We start from the raw sequence: 17,570 nt of genomic DNA, 5'->3' as shown, positions 1-17,570 counted from the left end.
GACCCAGCTGTCCGATTAGTTCCTAAGGGCCAAATGGGGTAGGACGGTGCTCACAGTTCAAAGGAAAATCTCTGACTCTCTTTAGGAAATCCTTATCAGAAGGACCCATTCCAGCTGGTGGGGTGTGAAGGTGAAAGACCAGGAAGCAGGCCCATCTAGATTCTTCCCTCCCCACCCCTTCTATCCTTCTATCCCCTCCCTTCCCCTCTGCTCTCCTCCTCTCCCTTGGAGGAATAACTCTGTGGTCTGGGAGACATGCTGAGAGATATTCTTTAGAATCCAGTTGAAGTTTTTTCTTGAGTTTTGGTCAATGGATGTTGGATGGTGGATAGATTGATGGATACATGAAGGCCTTTAAAACAATTAAGGAACAAACTGAGAACCGTGATCCAGGATCAGATAGTAGGGTAATCCACAGAGATAACATGTATCCTTGATAAGCACAGCGACAGCTGCTGTTGTGAAAGGGAAATTTAGTGCAGAAGATGACGTATTTATCTCAGTAAGAGAGTTTATGATATAGTGGTTTCTTCTAGGGCCAGGTTTTTCTTTTTAATAAATAAATTTATTTATTTTTGCCTGCGTTGGGTCTTCATTGCTGAGCACAGGCTTTCCCTAGTTGCGGTGAGCAGGGGCTACTCTTTGTTGCGGTGCGCGGGCTTCTCATTGTGGTGGCTTCTCTTTTTGTGGAGAACGGGCTCTATGCATGGGCTTCAGTAGTTGCGGCACGTGGGCTCAGTAGTTGTGGCTCGCGGGCTCTAGAGCACAGGTTCAGTAGTTGTGGCGCACAGGCTTAGCTGCTCCACAGAATGTGGGATCTTCCCAGACCAGGGCTTGAACCCATGTACCCTGCATTGTCAGGTGGATTCCTAACCACTGTGCCACTAGGGAAGGCCCTAGGACCAGGTGTTTACGGGTTCAAATCCTACCTGCACCACTTACTAGTTGTGTAGATCTAGGGCAATTTATATAACCTCTCTGGACCTCAGTTTCTTCAGGAACTAATGACGCCTACTTTATATGATTGTTGTGGGCATTACATGAATGAATACATGTAAAGTATTCCTGGGGCATTACTCGGCACATGGCAAGTGCTCAATGCAATCCTTTGGTTAATACCAGACAGAATAGATATTAAAGGATTTCTTGGCATAGACAGTCAGTCTCTGATTTCTCTCACCCTATTATACTAATTTTTTTCAATTTAATTTTTTGAGATATAATTCACGTACCATAAGATTCACCCTTTTAAAATATTCAATTCAGTGGCTTTTTGTAGATTCACAAAATTGTGCAACTCTCACGACTGTCTAATTTCAGAATATTATCATCACCCCAATAATAAATCCTGTATCCATTAGCAGTCACTTCCTATGCTCCTCCTCTGAGTTGCTGGAAACCACAAATCTACTTTCTGTCTTTGTGGGTCTGCCTATACTGGACATTTAATATAAATGGACTTATACAGTATGTGGCATTTTTAGCTGGCTTCCTTCATTTAGTCTTATGTTTTCAAGTTTCATCTATGTTGTAGCATGCATTAGTACTTCATTACTTTTTATGACAATAATATTCCATTGTTTGGATATACCACATCTGGTTTATCATTCATAAGTTGCTGGATGTTTGGTTTGTTTCCACTATTTGGCTATTAAGAATAATGCTACTAGATTGGTTCAAGATGGCAAAGTAGGGTGACGTGTGCTCAGTTCCTCTTGCGAGGGCACGAGAATCACAACGAACTGCTGAATAATCACTGAGAGGAAGACACTGGAGCTCACCAAAAAGGATACCCCACATCCAAAGACAAAGGAGAAGCCACAATAGACGGTAGGAGGGGGACAATCACAATAAAATCAAACCCTGTAACTGCTGGATGGGTGACTCACAAACTGGAAAACACTTATCAGTCTTCCCAACCTGGGGGTCTGGCAATGGGAGGAGGAATTTCTAGAGAAGCAGACTTTGAAGGCTAGCGGGATTTGACTGCAGGACTTCGACAGGACTGGGGGAAACAGAGACTCCACTCTTGGAGGGCACACACGAAGTAGTGTGCATATCGGGACCCAGGGGAAGGAGCAGTGACCCCATAGGAGACTGAACCAGAACTACCTGCCAGTGTTGGAGGGTCTTCTGTAGAGGCGGGGGGGGTGGCTGTGGCTCACCACAGGGACAAGGACACTGGCAGCAGAAGTTCTGGGAAGTACTCCTTGGCATGAGCCCTCCCAGAGTCCGCCATTAGCCTCACCAAAGAGCCTGGTAGGCTCCAGTGCTGGTTTGCCTCAGGCCAAACTACCAACAGGGAGGGAACCCAGCCCCACCCATCAGCAGACAAGCAGATTAAAGTTTTACTGAGCTCTGCCCACCGGAGCAACACCCAGCTCTACCCACCACCAGTCCCTCCCATCATGAAGCTTGCACAAGTCTCTTAGATAGCCTCATCCACCAGAGGGCAGACAGCAGAAGCAAGAAGAACTACAATTCTGCAGCCTGTGGAAGGAAAACCACATTCACAGAAAGATAGACAAAATGAAAAGGCAGAGGACTTTGTACCAGATGAAGGAACAAGATAAAACCCCAGAAAAACAACTAAATGAAGTGGAGATAGGCAACCTTCCAGAAAAAGAATTCAGAATAATGATAGTGAAGGTGATCCAGGACCTCGGAAAAAGAATGGAGGCAAAGATTGAGAAGAAGCAAGAAAAGTTTAACAAAGACCTAGAAGAATTAAAGAACAAACAAACAGAGATGAAAAATACAATACCTGAAATGAAAAATACACTAGAAGGACTGAATAGCAGAATAACTGAGGCAGAAGAATGCGTAAGTGACCTGGAAGACAGAATGGTGGAATTCACTCTTGCAGAACAGAATAAAGAAAAATGACTGTAAAGAAATGAAGACATTTAAAAAAAAAAAAAAAAAAAAAAAGAAATGAAGACATTAAGAGACCTCTGGGACAACACTAAAAGCAACAACATTCGCATTATAGGGGTCCCAGAAGGAGAAGAGAGAGAGAAAGGACTCGAGAAAATATTTGAAGATATTACAGTTGAAAACTTCCCTAACATTGGATAGGAAATAGCCACCCAAGTCCAGGAAGCACAGAGAGTCCCGTCCCAGGCAGGATAAACCCAAGGAGAAACATGCCAAGACACAGAGCAATCAAACTGACAAAAATTAAAGGCGAAGAAAAATTATTGAAAGCAACAAGGGAAAAAAGACAAATAACATACAAGGGAACTCCCATAAGGTTAACAGCTGATTTCTCAGCAGAAACTCTACAACCCAGAAGGGAATGGCACAATATATTTAAACTGATGAAAGGGAAGAACCTACAACAAAGATTACTCTACCCATCAAGGATCTCATTCAGATTTGACTGAGAAATCAAAAGCTTTACAGACAAGCAAAAGCTAAGAGAATTCAGCACCGCCAAACCGGCTCTACAACAAATGCTAAAGGAACTTCTCTAAGTGGGAAACACAAAAGAAGAAAAGGACCTTCAAAAGAACCCGTAACAGTTAAGAAAATGGTAATAGGAACATAAATATTGATAATTACCTTAAATGTGAAGGGATTAAATGCACCAACCAAAAGACACAGGCTTGCTGAATGGATACAAAAACAAGACCCATATATATGCTGTCTACAAGAGACCCACTTCAGACCTAGGGACACATACAGACTGAAAGTGAGGGGATGGAAAAAGATATTCCATGCAAATGGAAATCAAAAGAAAGCTGGAATAGCAATGCTCATATCAGATAAAATAGACTTTAAAAGAAAGAATGTTACAAGAGACAAGGAAGAACACTACATAATGATCAAGGGATCAATCCAAGAAGAAGATATAACAATTATAAACATATATGCACCCAACATAGGAGCACCTCAATACATAAGGCAACTGCTAACAGCTATAAAAGAGGAAATTGACAGTAACACAATAATAGTGGGGGACTTTAACACCTCACTTACACCAATGGACAGATCATCCACACGGAAAATTAATAAGGAAACACAAGCTTTAAATGACACAAAAGACCAGATAGATTTAATTGATATTTATATTCCATCCCAAAACAGCAGATTACACTTTCTTCTCAAGTGCACATGGAACGTTCTCCAGGATAGATCACATCTTGGGTCACAAATCAAGCCTCAGTAAATTTAAGAAAATTGAAATCATACCAAGCATCTTTTCTGACCACAACGCTATAAGATTAGAAATCAGTTACAGGGGAAAAAAACTTAAGAAACACAAACACATGGAGGCTAAACAATATGTTACTAAATAACCAAGAGATCACTGAAGAACTCAAAGAGGAAATCAAAAAATACCTAGAGACAAATGACAATGAAAACACGATGATCCAAAACTTCTGGGATGGAGCAAAAGCAATTCTAAGAGAGAAGTTTATAGCAATACAAGCCTACCTCAAGAAACAAGAAAAATCTCAAATAAACAATCTAACGTTACACCTAAAGGAACTAGAGAAAGAAGAACAAACAAAACCCAAAGTTAGTAGAAGGAAAGAAATCATAAAGATCAGAGCAGAAATAAATGAAATAGAAACAAAGAAAACAATTGTAAATGTCAATAAAACTAAAACCTGGTTCTTTGAGAAGATAAACAAAATTGATAAATGTTTAGCCAGATTCATCGAGAAAAAGAGGGAGAGGACTCAAATCAATAAAATTAGAAATGAAAGAGTTACAATGGACTCAGGAGAAATACAAAGCATCATAAGATACTACTATAAGCAACTCTATGCCAATAAAATGGGCAACCTGGAAGAAATGGACAAATTCTTAGAAAGGTATAACCTTCCAAGACTGAACCAGGAAGAAATAGAAAATATGAACAGACCAATCACAAGTAATGAAATTGAAACTATGATTAAAAATCTTCCAACAGGGCTACCCTGGTGGCGCAGTGGTTGAGAGTCCACCTGCCGATGCAGGGGACACGGGTTCGTGCCCCGGTCCGGGAAGTTCCCACATGCTGTGGAGCGGCTAGGCCCATGAGCCATGGCTGCTGAGCCTGTGCATCCGGAGCCTGTGCTCCGCAACGGGAGAGGCCACAACAGTGAGAGGCCCGCGTACAGCAAAAAAAAAAAAAAAAAAATCTTCCAACAAACAAAACTCCAGGACCAGAAGTCTTCACAGGTGAACTCCATCAAACATTTAGAGACGAGCTAACACCCATCCTTCTCAAACTCTTCCAAAAAATTGCAGAGGAAGGAACATTCCCAAACTCATTCTATGAGGTCACCATCACCCTGATACCAAAACCAGACAAAGATACTACAAAAAAAGAAAATTACAGACCAATATTACTGATGAATATAGATGCAAAACTTCTTGACAGAATACTAGCAAACAGAATCCAACAACACATTAAAAGGATCATACACCATGATCAAGTGGGATTTATCCCAGGGATGCAAGGATTCTTCAGTATATGCAAATCAATCAATGTGATACACCATACTAACAAATTGAAGAATAAAAACCATATGATCATCTCAGTAGATGCAGAAAAAGCTATTGACGAAACTCAACACCAATTTATGATAAAAACTCTCCAGAAAGTGGGAATAGAGGGAACCTACCTCAACATAATAAAGGCCATATACGACAAACCCACAGCAAACATCATTCTCAATGGTGAGAAACTGAAAGCACTTCCTCTAAGATCAGAAACAAGACAAGGATGTCCACTCTCACCACTCTTATTCAACATAGTTGTGGAAGTCCTACCCACGGCAATCAGAGAAGAAAAAGAAATAAAAGGAATACAAATTGGAAAAGAAGAAGTAAAACTGTCACTGTGTGCAGATGACATGATACTATACATAGAGAATCCTAAAGATGCCACCAGAAAACTACTAGAGCTAATCAATGAATTTGGTAAAGTTGCAGGATACAAAATTAATGCACAGAAATCTCTTGCATTCCTATACACTAACAACAAAAGAGCAGAAAGATAAATTAAGGAAACAATCCCATTCATCACTGAAACAAAACGAATAAAATACCTAAGAATAAACCTACCTAAGGAGGTAAAATACCTGTACTCAGAAAACTATAAGACACTGATGAAAGTAATCAAAGATGACACAAACAGATGGAGAGATATACCATGTTCTTGGATTGGAAGAATCAATATTATGAAAATGGCTATACTACCCAAAGCAAGCTACAGATTCAATGCAATCCCTATCAAATTACCAGTGACATTTTTTACAGAACTAGAACAAAAAATCTTAAAATCTGTATGGAGACACAAAAGACCCCGAATAACCAAAGCAATCTTGAGGGAAAAAAATGGAGCTGGAGAGATCAGACTCCCTGACTTCTGAGTATACTACAAAGGTACAGTAATCAAAACAATATGGTAGTGGCATAAAAACAGAAATATAGATCAATGGAACAGGATAGAAAGCCCAGAGAAAAACCCACGCACCTATGGTCAACCAATCTATGACAAAGGAGGCAAGGATATACAATGGAGAGAAGACAGTCTCTTCAGTAAGTGGTGCTGGGAAAACTGGACAGCTACATTTAAAAGAATGAAATTAGAACACTCCCTAACATAATACACAAAAATAAACTCAAAATGTATTAGAGACCTAAATGTAAGACCAGACACTATAAAACTCTTAGAGGAAAACATAGGAAGAACACTCTTTGACATAAATCACAGGAAGATCTTTTTTGATCCACCTCCTAGAGTAAGGGAAATAAAAATAAACAAATGGGACCTAATGAAATTTAATAGCTTTTGGAAAGCAAAGGAAACTACAAACAAGACGAAAAGACAACCTTCAGAATGGGAGAAAATATTTGCAAATGAATCAACTGACAAAGGATTAATGTCCAAAATTTACAAGCAGCTCATGCAGCTCAATATTAAAAAAACAAACAACCCAATCAAAAAATGGGCAGAAGACCTAAATAGACATTTCTCCAAAGAAGACATACAGATGGCCAAGAAGCACATGAAGAGCTGCTCAACATCACTAATTATTAGAGAAATGCAAATCAAAACCACAATGATGTATCACCTCACATCAGTTAGAATGGGCATCATCAGAAAATCTACAAACAATAAATGTTGGAGAGCGTGTGGAGAAAAGGGACCCCTCTTGCACTGTTTGTGGGAATGTAAATTGATACAGCCACTATGGAGAACAGTATGGAGATTCCTTAAAAAACTAAAAATAGAATTACTGTATGACCCAGCAATCCCACTACTGGGCATATACCCAGAGGAAACCATTATTCAAAAAGACACATGCAGGGCTTCCCCGGTGGTGCAGTGGTTGAGAGTCCGCCTGCCAATGCAGGGGACACGGGTTCGTGCCCTGGTCCGGGAAGATCCCACATGCCGCGGAGTGGCTAGGCCTGTAAGCCGTGGCTGCTGAGCCTGAGTGTCTGGAGCCTGTGCTCCGCAACGGGAGAGGCCGCAACAGTGAGAGGCCTGCGTAACGCCAAAAAAAAAAGACACATGCACCCCAATGTTCGTTGCAGCACTATTGACAATAGTCAGATCATGGAAGCAACCTAAATGCCCATCAACAGACGAATGGATAAAGAAGTTGTGGTACGGGCTTCCCTGGTGGCGCAGTGGTTGAGAGTCCGCCTGCTGATGCAGGGGACGTGGGTTCGTGCCCCGGTCCGGGAAGATCCCACATGCCGCAGAGCAACTAAGCCCATGTGCCACAACTACTGAAGCCTGCGTGACTAGAACCTGCGCTCTGCAACAAAGAGAGGCCACTGCAATGAGAAGCCTGCGCACCACAACGACGAGTAGAGAAACGCCGCGACTAGAGAAAGCCCGTGGGCAGCAGTGAAGATCCAATGCAGCCAAAAAAAATAAAATTAAATTAAAAAAAAAAAAAAAAAAAAAAAGAAGTTGTGGTACATATATACAATGGAATATTACTCAGCCATAAAAAGGAACGAAATTGGGTCATTTGTAGAGATGTGGATGGATCTACAGACTGTCATACAGAGTGAAGTAAGTCAGAAAGTGAAAAACAAATACCGTATATTAACGCGTATATGTGGAATCTAGAAAAATGGTACAGATGAACCAGTTTGCAGGGCAGAAATAGAGACACAGATGTAGAGAACAAACGTATGGACACCAAGGGGGGAAAGTGGGGGTTGGTGGTTGTGTGATGAATTGGGAGATTGGGATTGACATATATACACTAATATGTATAAAATAGATAACTAATAAGGACCTGCTGTATAAAAAAATAAAATTCAAAAATTCAAAAAATAAATAAAATAAAAATAAAACAGAAGTAATATTGTAACAAATTCAAAAAACACTTTAAAATGGTCCACATCAAATAAAAAAAAAGAAAAAAAAGAATAACGCTACTATGAACATTTATTCATATGTGTCAATTTTTTTTAGTTTTATTTTATTTTTTTGTGGTATGCAGGCCTCTCACTGTTGTGGCCTCTCCAGTTGCGGGGCACAGTATTCGGACGCATAGGCTCAGCGGCCATGGCTCACGGGCCCAGCCGCTCCGTGGCATGTGGGATCATTCGCGGACCGGTGCACGAACCCGTGTCTCCTGCATCGGCAGGCGGACTCTCAACCACTGCGCCACCAGGGAAGCCGCCGTATGTGTTAGTTTGACTGAGCTAAGTGATGCCCAGATTGCTGGTTGAACAGTTTTTTTCTGGGCGTGTCTGTGAGAGTGTCTCTGGAAAAGATTAGCGTTTGAATCAGTAGATGCCCTCACCATTGTGGGTGACCACCATCCAATCCATCGAGGCCCTGAATAGAGCAAAAAGGTGGAGGCCGGGCAAATTCCCTCTCTGCTGGAGCTGAGACATCCGTCTTCCCCTGCCCTCGGACTTGGAGTTCCTGGTTCTGAGGCCTTTTGGCTCCCACAGGGACTTACACTGTTGGTTCTGATTTTCAGGCCTTTGGTCTCAGACTGAATTTCATCACCAGTTTTCCTGGTTCTCCAACTTGCTGATGGCATATCAAGGGACTTCTCAGCCTCCGTGACGGCATGAGCCACTTCCTGTAATAAATCTCTTATACATATCACTGTATATCTCATTGGTTCTTTTCTCTGGAGAACCCTGACTAATACAAGTTTTTGTGTGGACATATATTTTCAATTCTCCTGAATGGGATTGCTGGTAAATACGGCCCCCTTTCACCACCACTTTTTTTTGTTTTTGTTTTTGCGGTACGCGGGCCTCTCACTGCTGTGGCCTCTCCTGTTGCGGAGCACAGGCTCCGGACGCGCAGGCTCAGCGGCCATGGCTCACGGGCCCAGCCGCTCCGCGGCATGTGGGATCTTCCCAGACCGGGGCATGAACCCGCGTCCCCTGCATCGGCAGGCGGACTCTCAACCACTGCGCCACAAGGGAAGCCCCACCACCACTTTTTTAAAATGTCTAATTCTCTTCCTCTTCACAGCTTCTTGCCCAGAGCCACTTCAGCAGCCCACTAATTGGTCTCTCTTCCTAAGGATCTAACTCTCTCAAACCCATCTTCTTAAAAATTATCAAACGATATAAAATTTTAAAAATAGTAGTAATAGTAAGAAGAACATCAATGTACATTACAATCATTTATTCTTCATAAAAACCTATGAGAGAAGAACCTAGGAGCAGGACGGGAATAAAGACGCAGACCTACTAGAGAATGGACTTGAGGACACGGGGAGTTGGAAAGGTAAGCTGGGATGAAGTGAGAGAGTGGCATGGACATGTGTACACTACCAAATGTGAAATCGATAGCTAGTGGGAAGCAGCCGCAAAGCACAGGGACATCAGCTTGGTGCTTTGTGACCACCTAGAGGGGTGGGATAGGGAGGGTGGGAGGGAGGGAGATGCAAGAGGGAAGAGATATAGGGATAAACGTATATGTATAGATGATTCACTTTGTTATAAAGCAGAAACTAACACACCATTGTAAAGCTATTATACTCCAATAAAGGTGTTAAAAAAAAACCTATGAGAAAAAAAAGAAACCTATGAGGTAGGGACTATTATGTTTATGCCATTTAGAGATGATAAAACTGAGTTCATGAAGTTAATAAGTGGTAGAGGCAGGATTTACATCTCGGCCAATGTGATCCCAGAATGCCTAGCCTGCATGACACACCACCTCCCTAGAGCACCTCTGACCAACATGTCACTACCTTGCTGAAAATGTTACAAAGATTCCTACCTGCCTAAAATAAGAACATGTCCTATTAGTGTACATGGCTATTTCTCATTTATAAACTACTGGAACACTTATATTATCAGCTCTTTAATTACTTCATCCCAAAGTATGCCATACTTTGTATTTCCTAACACACATCAGACTTGCTATTTCTTACTCAATGTCTTTCTTTCCCCAAGGAAAGAACATAAGTTCCATAGGGTCAGGAAGTTTGTTTTATCAGCCACAAAATTCCCAATGCCTAGGACCATGACAATAACATAGTAGGTCCTAAATAACAGTTTGTGGGATAGATGAGCTTAATCCTGTGTCCTTCATTTCCTGAGAACAATGGTTTTATGATATATCTTTGGTATCTTCCTCCACCCTCTTCCAACTGCCACCCAGCATGGTACCAGGCACATAAGCAAATGCCAACCTATTTTAGTCCTCCCAGCAACCTTGACCCTCTAGCACATGTAATCGGCTGCCAGGTCTCAACACCTCACGCCAGTGTTGTAAGCGTTTCTTTGTGTCAATGACATATTCTTTGGAATCCGAAGAACTTGCAGAAATCAAGGCAGCCACAAGGAATAGCCATTTAGGGGACTGGAGAAGAGTCCGAGCCACACTGTGACCTGGTTTAGAGCTTGATATGATCATTAATGGGAGATGCTGAAGGGCACACCGGTTTAGAGCGCACACTCTAGAGCAACACTGCCCTGTAGAAATTTCTTCAAAGATAGAGATGTTCTATATCTGTACTCTCCAATAGGGTAGCCACTAGCCACATGTGGCTGTTGAGCGCTTGAAATGTGGCTAGTGGGACAGAAATTAAAATTTTAATTTTCTTTAATTTAAATCTAAATACACATATATGGCTAGTGACTACCATATTGGATAGTACAGTACTAGAGTCAGATGATCTAGGTTCAAATCCTGGCTCCACTGTTTACTGAGTGTATGACTTTGGCCAATTTACTTAAACTCCTTATGCCCTGGTCTCCTTATCTATGAAATAGGAAAAATAATAGTAGTATTAACTTGTAAATTTGATGTGAGGATTAAATGACTAAATATACACTTTGTACATGGGTCTATCAAGCTAGCACTTGGGTGGCTGGGGAAAGAGGCTGACCCACATCCATAAATGGGTCATCTGTCCCCCTGATTAATAGGGTGCCTCGTCCTCTGGGAACACCCTCTGGTGAGCATTTCCATGATGTATTAGTTTCCTATTGCGGCTATAACAAATTACCACAGACTTCCTGGCTTAAAACAACACATTTATGCATTGTAATGATGTAGTTCAGAAATCTCACTGGGCCGAAATCAAATTGCCAACAGGGCCACATTCCTTCTGAAGGCTCTAGAGGAAAATCCATTTCCTTGCCTTTTCCAGCTTCTAGAGGTCACCTACAATCCTGGCTCACGACCCCTTCCTTTGTCTTCAAAGGCACCGGCCGAGCATCTTCACATCTCTCTCTGATTCAGACACTGCTGGCTTCCTCTTATAAGGACCCTTGTGGTTACATTAAGCCCACCCGGATAATCTAGGATAATCTCTCCATCTCACGATCCTTAACTTCATCACATCTGCAAAGTTCCTTTTGCCATGTAAGAGAACATATATTAGGTTTGAGGGCCATTATTCTGACCGCTGCACGTGAGGTATGAACATTTTCACATTCAGTGACCATTCTGGAAGGTCTATCCACGTACCTCTCCTCAGACCTTCATGTCACATTTTCTAGCCTTGTTCTTTCCCAGTCCCTGATCAGCTGTGAGTGCTTATTAATAAGTATAGATCTGTACTCAGTCTATCTTTACTTACATATGAAGTAGACAATAAAGTGTACAACCCAAATCCTGCCCTCTCAGAGGACTTCTCTTTTCCACCGTATTTCAGGGTCACCCTGAGTGGGACAGTAGAGCAGCGGTTGTCCAATTTCAGCTGGAACTAGTATACCATGCAGATCAATCAACGACTCTTCCTTATTCGCTTCCTTCTTTAACTGGTCGTAGGGAATTCCCATGGGCTATAAGGATGGCTGGAGGGAGAGAGTGCAAGCTAATGGGAGCAGGTAACATGGGATTCCGGGCCACCAGCTTGTGAGAGTTTATTTGTGCCTACTGGACTACTCCAGCCTGGTCTCATATATATATGCTGCTTCTGTTTTGGAAGACTGCTGTATGGGTTTAGTTTTACGGCTTGGAAGGTAAGATAATACCCAGTTCATGACAGACAGTTCTCCTAGTCAGTTGGTGTCCCATGGTCACGTGTTCCATCTTTACCAGGGCCCGGAAGGCTCCCAGGCTAGAAGTAAATTTCTAGGTATGATGTTTAATTGATTCCAATCTGCTATAGATTGTGAAAGCAGCAAAGAAAAAAATTCTGCCAATAAGATTTGTAAGACACCATTGATTATAAGATGCATTCCAAGTTCAGAGATGTCAAAACATGAAAACAAAACAAAACAAAACAAAATCCAAACTATGTGTGTACCTTAGAATCATTAATCCACCCTTCCACCGCATACATAAGGAAACAGGTCTAGAGAATTAAGTGACTTTTCCAAGATCACACAGCTCCTAGTGCCATATCCAGATGTATCTCCTGACTTTCAGCCCAAAGCCAGTTTCATTTCACCATATAAATTTATTATTCATGATTAGTATGAATAATAAACCCCCAACTTTTCAAAATAAATGTTTTAAGTGCCCTTATTTTGCTTTATGTCAGGGATACCAGGAAAAATAGGGGCTGGATCTTTAGGGTTGGCACCCCTCATCCCCACCACCCCTTTGCCCCAGGCAAAACCAAGTAAAATTACAATAAAATTACTCTAAATCCAGTGTTCCCCTCAACTTTCTGATAATAAGAATCACCTAAGGAGTCTTCCAATAATTTAAATTCTTGGATCCAATTGCAGACCCACTAAATCAGAATCCCAGGATGTGTGGTCTGGGAAACTATACGTTGAACAAGTTTCCTCAGGTGATTCTTATCAACAAGGAACTTTGGGGAACACTATGCCCAACCCCTTCGTGCTAAGGATGAAGGTGATGAAGCCCAAAGAAGTTGAGTAATTTATTGAAGATAGCTCTGTGTCTATTCTTGTGTAAGCACAGGCTGCTTCTGGAGGACCATACCTTTCTTTGGGGAAGGGGCCTGGAGGATTGGCAATCTAAGAGACAGAAGAGGCTTTTTTTTAACATGCCTGCTTGTGGTGGTTGGAAAAAAAAGTTTTCCCTGTATAGTGAATTAACTTTTCAATTAAAAACCTAGTTCTAAGTTATATCTGATTGGCAAACACCTTGGAAATGCAGCCATTTGTACCCTGACTTCCCCCACTCCACCTACCCTGAGTCTGCTTTCCAGCTGACAGGCAGCCTCTCATTTCCCTTCCCTCTGCCTACTCCACGCTCCACCTGCGCAGCCCAACGAGGCTGGAGCCCAGGGGCATTCGAAAAACTCCTTCTCTGCCTCAAGGGCCTTGGTGTGAAGTCATCCTCCCCCTGAGATGCAGTGGGAGCTCCAGAGGTGGCGAGGCTTGGCTGTCACTCAGCCAAGGCCTTGATCATAGCACTTGCTAGCTATGCCCCTCAGCAGCACTCAGCCTTGAGCACATTCAGAGGGGGAGGTCACCTTCCTACCTTGCTAGTTGCTCAAAGCCTGGAGGGCAAGATTCTGTGTCAGGTGGGGTTAGAAGAATATATTTAAATGTCTAGATATGAGGATGTAGAGCAAGTGGAACTGTCATAGCTTCAGAGGGAGTGCAGATCATTTCAACCACTTTGGAAAACAGGCAGAATCCATTAAAGCTCAACAAACGCACACTTACGATCCAGCAATACTACTCCTAGGTACACTTACAGAAATGTGTGTGTATATATATATATATATATATATATATATATATATATATATATACATGTTTATGTGTTTTATAAAAAATATGTACAAGAATCTTCAGAGAAGCAACTATTCATACAGTCCAAAATTGGAAACTACCGGAATATTCTTCAATAGTCAAATGGGTAAAATAAATTCTCTTACATTTGTACAAAAGAAGAGTATCAGGGCTTCCCTGGTGGTGCAGTGGTTAAGAATCCGACTGCCGATGCAGGAGACACGGGTTTGAGCCCTGGTCCGGGAAGATCCCACATGTCGCGGAGCAACTAAGCCCGTGCGCCACAACTACTGAGCCTGTGCTCTAGAGCCTGCGCAGCCAAAAGTAAATACAATAAAACAAATAAATTTATTTTAAAAAATTTATTTAAAAAAAAAGAATACTATCAGCAATGAGAGTGAATGACTGATATGTGTAGCAGCATAGATGGTTCTCAGAAATACAATGCTGAGGGAAAAAAAGCCATCATAAATACAGAATTTTATGAAGTCACTTACATGAAGTTTTTTTCTTTTTTTCCCCAGTTTTTTTTTTTAAGAATCAATTTTATTTAGTTATTTATTTTTGATTGTGTTGGGTCTTCTTTGAGGCACACAGGCTTTCTGTACTTGTGGCGAGTGGGGGCTACTACTTTTCGTTGCAGTGTGCCGGCTTCTCATTGCGGTGGCCTCTCCTGTTGTGGAGCACGGGCTCCAGGCACGCGGGCTTCAGTAGTTGTGGTACACAGGCTCAGTAGCTGTGGCTCATGGGCTCTAGAGCACAGGCTCAGTAGTTGCGGCACACCAGCTTAGTTGCTCCGCGGCATGTGTGATCGTCCTGAACCAGGGATTGAACCCGTGTCCCCTGCATTGACAGGCGGATTCTTTTTCTTTTTTTTTTTTTTTTTGCGGTACGCGGGCCTCTCACTGTTGTGGCCTCTCACATTGCGAGCACAGGCTCCGAACACGCAAGCTCAGCGGCCATGGCTCACGGGCCCAGCAGCTCCGCGGCATGTGGGATCTTCCCAGACCGGGGCACGAACCTGCGTCCCCTGCATCGGCAGGCAGACTCTCAACCACTGCGCCACCAGGGAAGCCCCCAAATGCCCCCCTTTTATAACAAATGTTTTGTGACATCCTCTGTACTCTCCTGAAATGAAAGTTGTAGATAATTGTACATACAACATGTATAATTAAAATTTTTTCTTTTTAAAATAAAATTTTAATTTTATAATTAAAATCAACATAGTGCCTTAGGAGAAATATTTTTTTAAAAAAAGGAGAGGGAAAAACTTTATAATAAAAAAATGTGTATTTCAGTGTGTTGATGTTTGGTTAGGACTACTCTGGAAGACACTGAGTACAACAGGTGCTTGTACCTAGTGTGAAAATCTCCATGAATGCAACATTTGCAAGTGCAAATGGCATCAGGTAATGTACTAGTTAATTACTAAGGCACTGGTGATGGAATTTTCTGAAATGGTAAACAATCTGTGCTAACATTTTAAACAGAACACAGTGCAACCATCCTTCCATTTCCACAATAATGACATCCCTTTCAAATCTAGAGCATGTTAAAATGTAAAAATACTTTGTTTTTATATATCAAAGCCAACTTCGATTCTAGGCTTAGATTCTACGCTTATAAACATACTTTGCCTGCACACGGATGTCCAATTTGATACTGACATAATCCATTGTCCTATAGGACTGTCCTGTGTATTGCAGGATGTTTAATATCCGTGGCCCCTGACCATTAAATGCCAGGGGTGTCATTGCAACATCCACAAACTTCCAATATTCCCCCGGGAACAGGGTCACTTTGGTGGAGAATCATCTGTGTAGAGGATAACTTCTAGGCTACAAGCCATTAATGTTCTCATTCATGAAACCCTTGAAGTACCTGCATCAAAGTAATCTGATGGGCATAACGATTTGAATAAACTCTCTCAGGCCTTCAGTCTTCTCTGCTCATTGCACTGCTGATCCGTCCCAAAATTAGGCTCTCTAAGGTACTTGCTTAATGAAGAATTGGGTGTTCTGTAGTTGATGCCTGAAGTCAAAGTCCAATAAGGAGATGACTAATGTTCCTAAATAAACAGTTGAAAATTATGCCTGTAATTTCAAGCTGTATCCCTCCCTCTGCCCTGAGAGACTCACTCCCTTTATAAATGACTCCTTAGACATTCCAGAGCAGAGAGTCTCCCTGATTTGTCAGCCTGTACAATCAAGAGTGGCATGAATCCATGTTGGACATTCTTGTCCACTGAACACTGAAGACCTTCATCTTCTACTGAAGATTTCATCTTCTGTCATGGATCATAGAAATATTTGAGTGATTATTATATGCCAGGCTATATACCAACATTGTGCTAGGCACTTCACAGGTATCATCTCATTATATTCTTACAACAACCTTATGAGGTAGTCCCTGCTATTATTCTTAGGTTTTGATGGAGAAGGAAACTGAGGCACAGACGTTAAGTAACATTCTTAGGGTCACATAGTTAATCAGCTTAAAAGCCAGGATTTGAACCCATGCATCTGTTTCCAAAGCTGGAGCTCTTAACTTTTATGGTATTCTGCCCCCAACGGGGGAGAATACGCTTTTGCCAAGGACCTGTACCCTGGACATCTAGAAATGGTACAGCTTTCCATTGGCTAAGTGCCTTTTGGAATTCAGCCTGTCTGAGGAGAAGTCCAGTGACCTCCTCCCGTATCAATGAGATTATTACATTCAGTTTCAAATAACAGAAAACTGACTGGTAAGTGTGAACAATAAGGACATTTGTTGCTTCCTCAACATGAAATCCCAGGGCTGGTTAAATGGCTCAGTAATATCGTTAAGCATCCTTGGCCTCACCATCATCAGGGTATTATCTTTGCTTCCTCATGTGTGTTATCTCCTGGTTACAAGATGGATGCTGCTGCTCCAACTGCACAAGAGAAAGGAAGGGGCAGAGGAAAAAGGATTTTTTATGGCTTTCTATCCCAACTTTCTTTTGATTCTCATTGGCCATAACTGAGAATCAAAAGATTGACATGCCCATTCTTTTTTTTTTTTGTCAAGCAAAAATAGTGTTTGTTCAAATTTAATGGAAACAGGGGTCACTATACTTTGCAAGATGGGGAAAAATAAAATAAAAAAAAATTCTTTTCTTTTCTTTTTTAATATAAAACAATATAATCACAATACCAGAATATGGAACTCTACAGTTTATTTCCTATGGGTTACTACAGGTGTCAATTTTCCTCTACTGTGCTAGACATACCCACTCTTAAACCCATTATTGGAAAGGGGGGATGGTTGCCTTAGACAAATCATTATTCATCCCCTGGGATTCTGTTACGAGAGGTTTCCACCTATTACTAAATAAGGGTTCTGTTAGGAAAGAAAGGGAATTGCTGTTGTGTTAGTCATCTAATACAAAATTCCATAGACTGGGTGGTTTAAACAACAGGAAACTGGAGGCTGAAAAGTCC

The sequence above is a fragment of the Phocoena sinus genome, chromosome 3 (genome assembly GCF_008692025.1).
Source record: "Phocoena sinus isolate mPhoSin1 chromosome 3, mPhoSin1.pri, whole genome shotgun sequence".
NCBI classification, from domain to species: Eukaryota; Metazoa; Chordata; class Mammalia; order Artiodactyla; family Phocoenidae; genus Phocoena; species Phocoena sinus.
The sequence above is the reverse complement of the archived record's forward strand: the minus strand, read 5'-3'. Positions refer to the sequence as shown.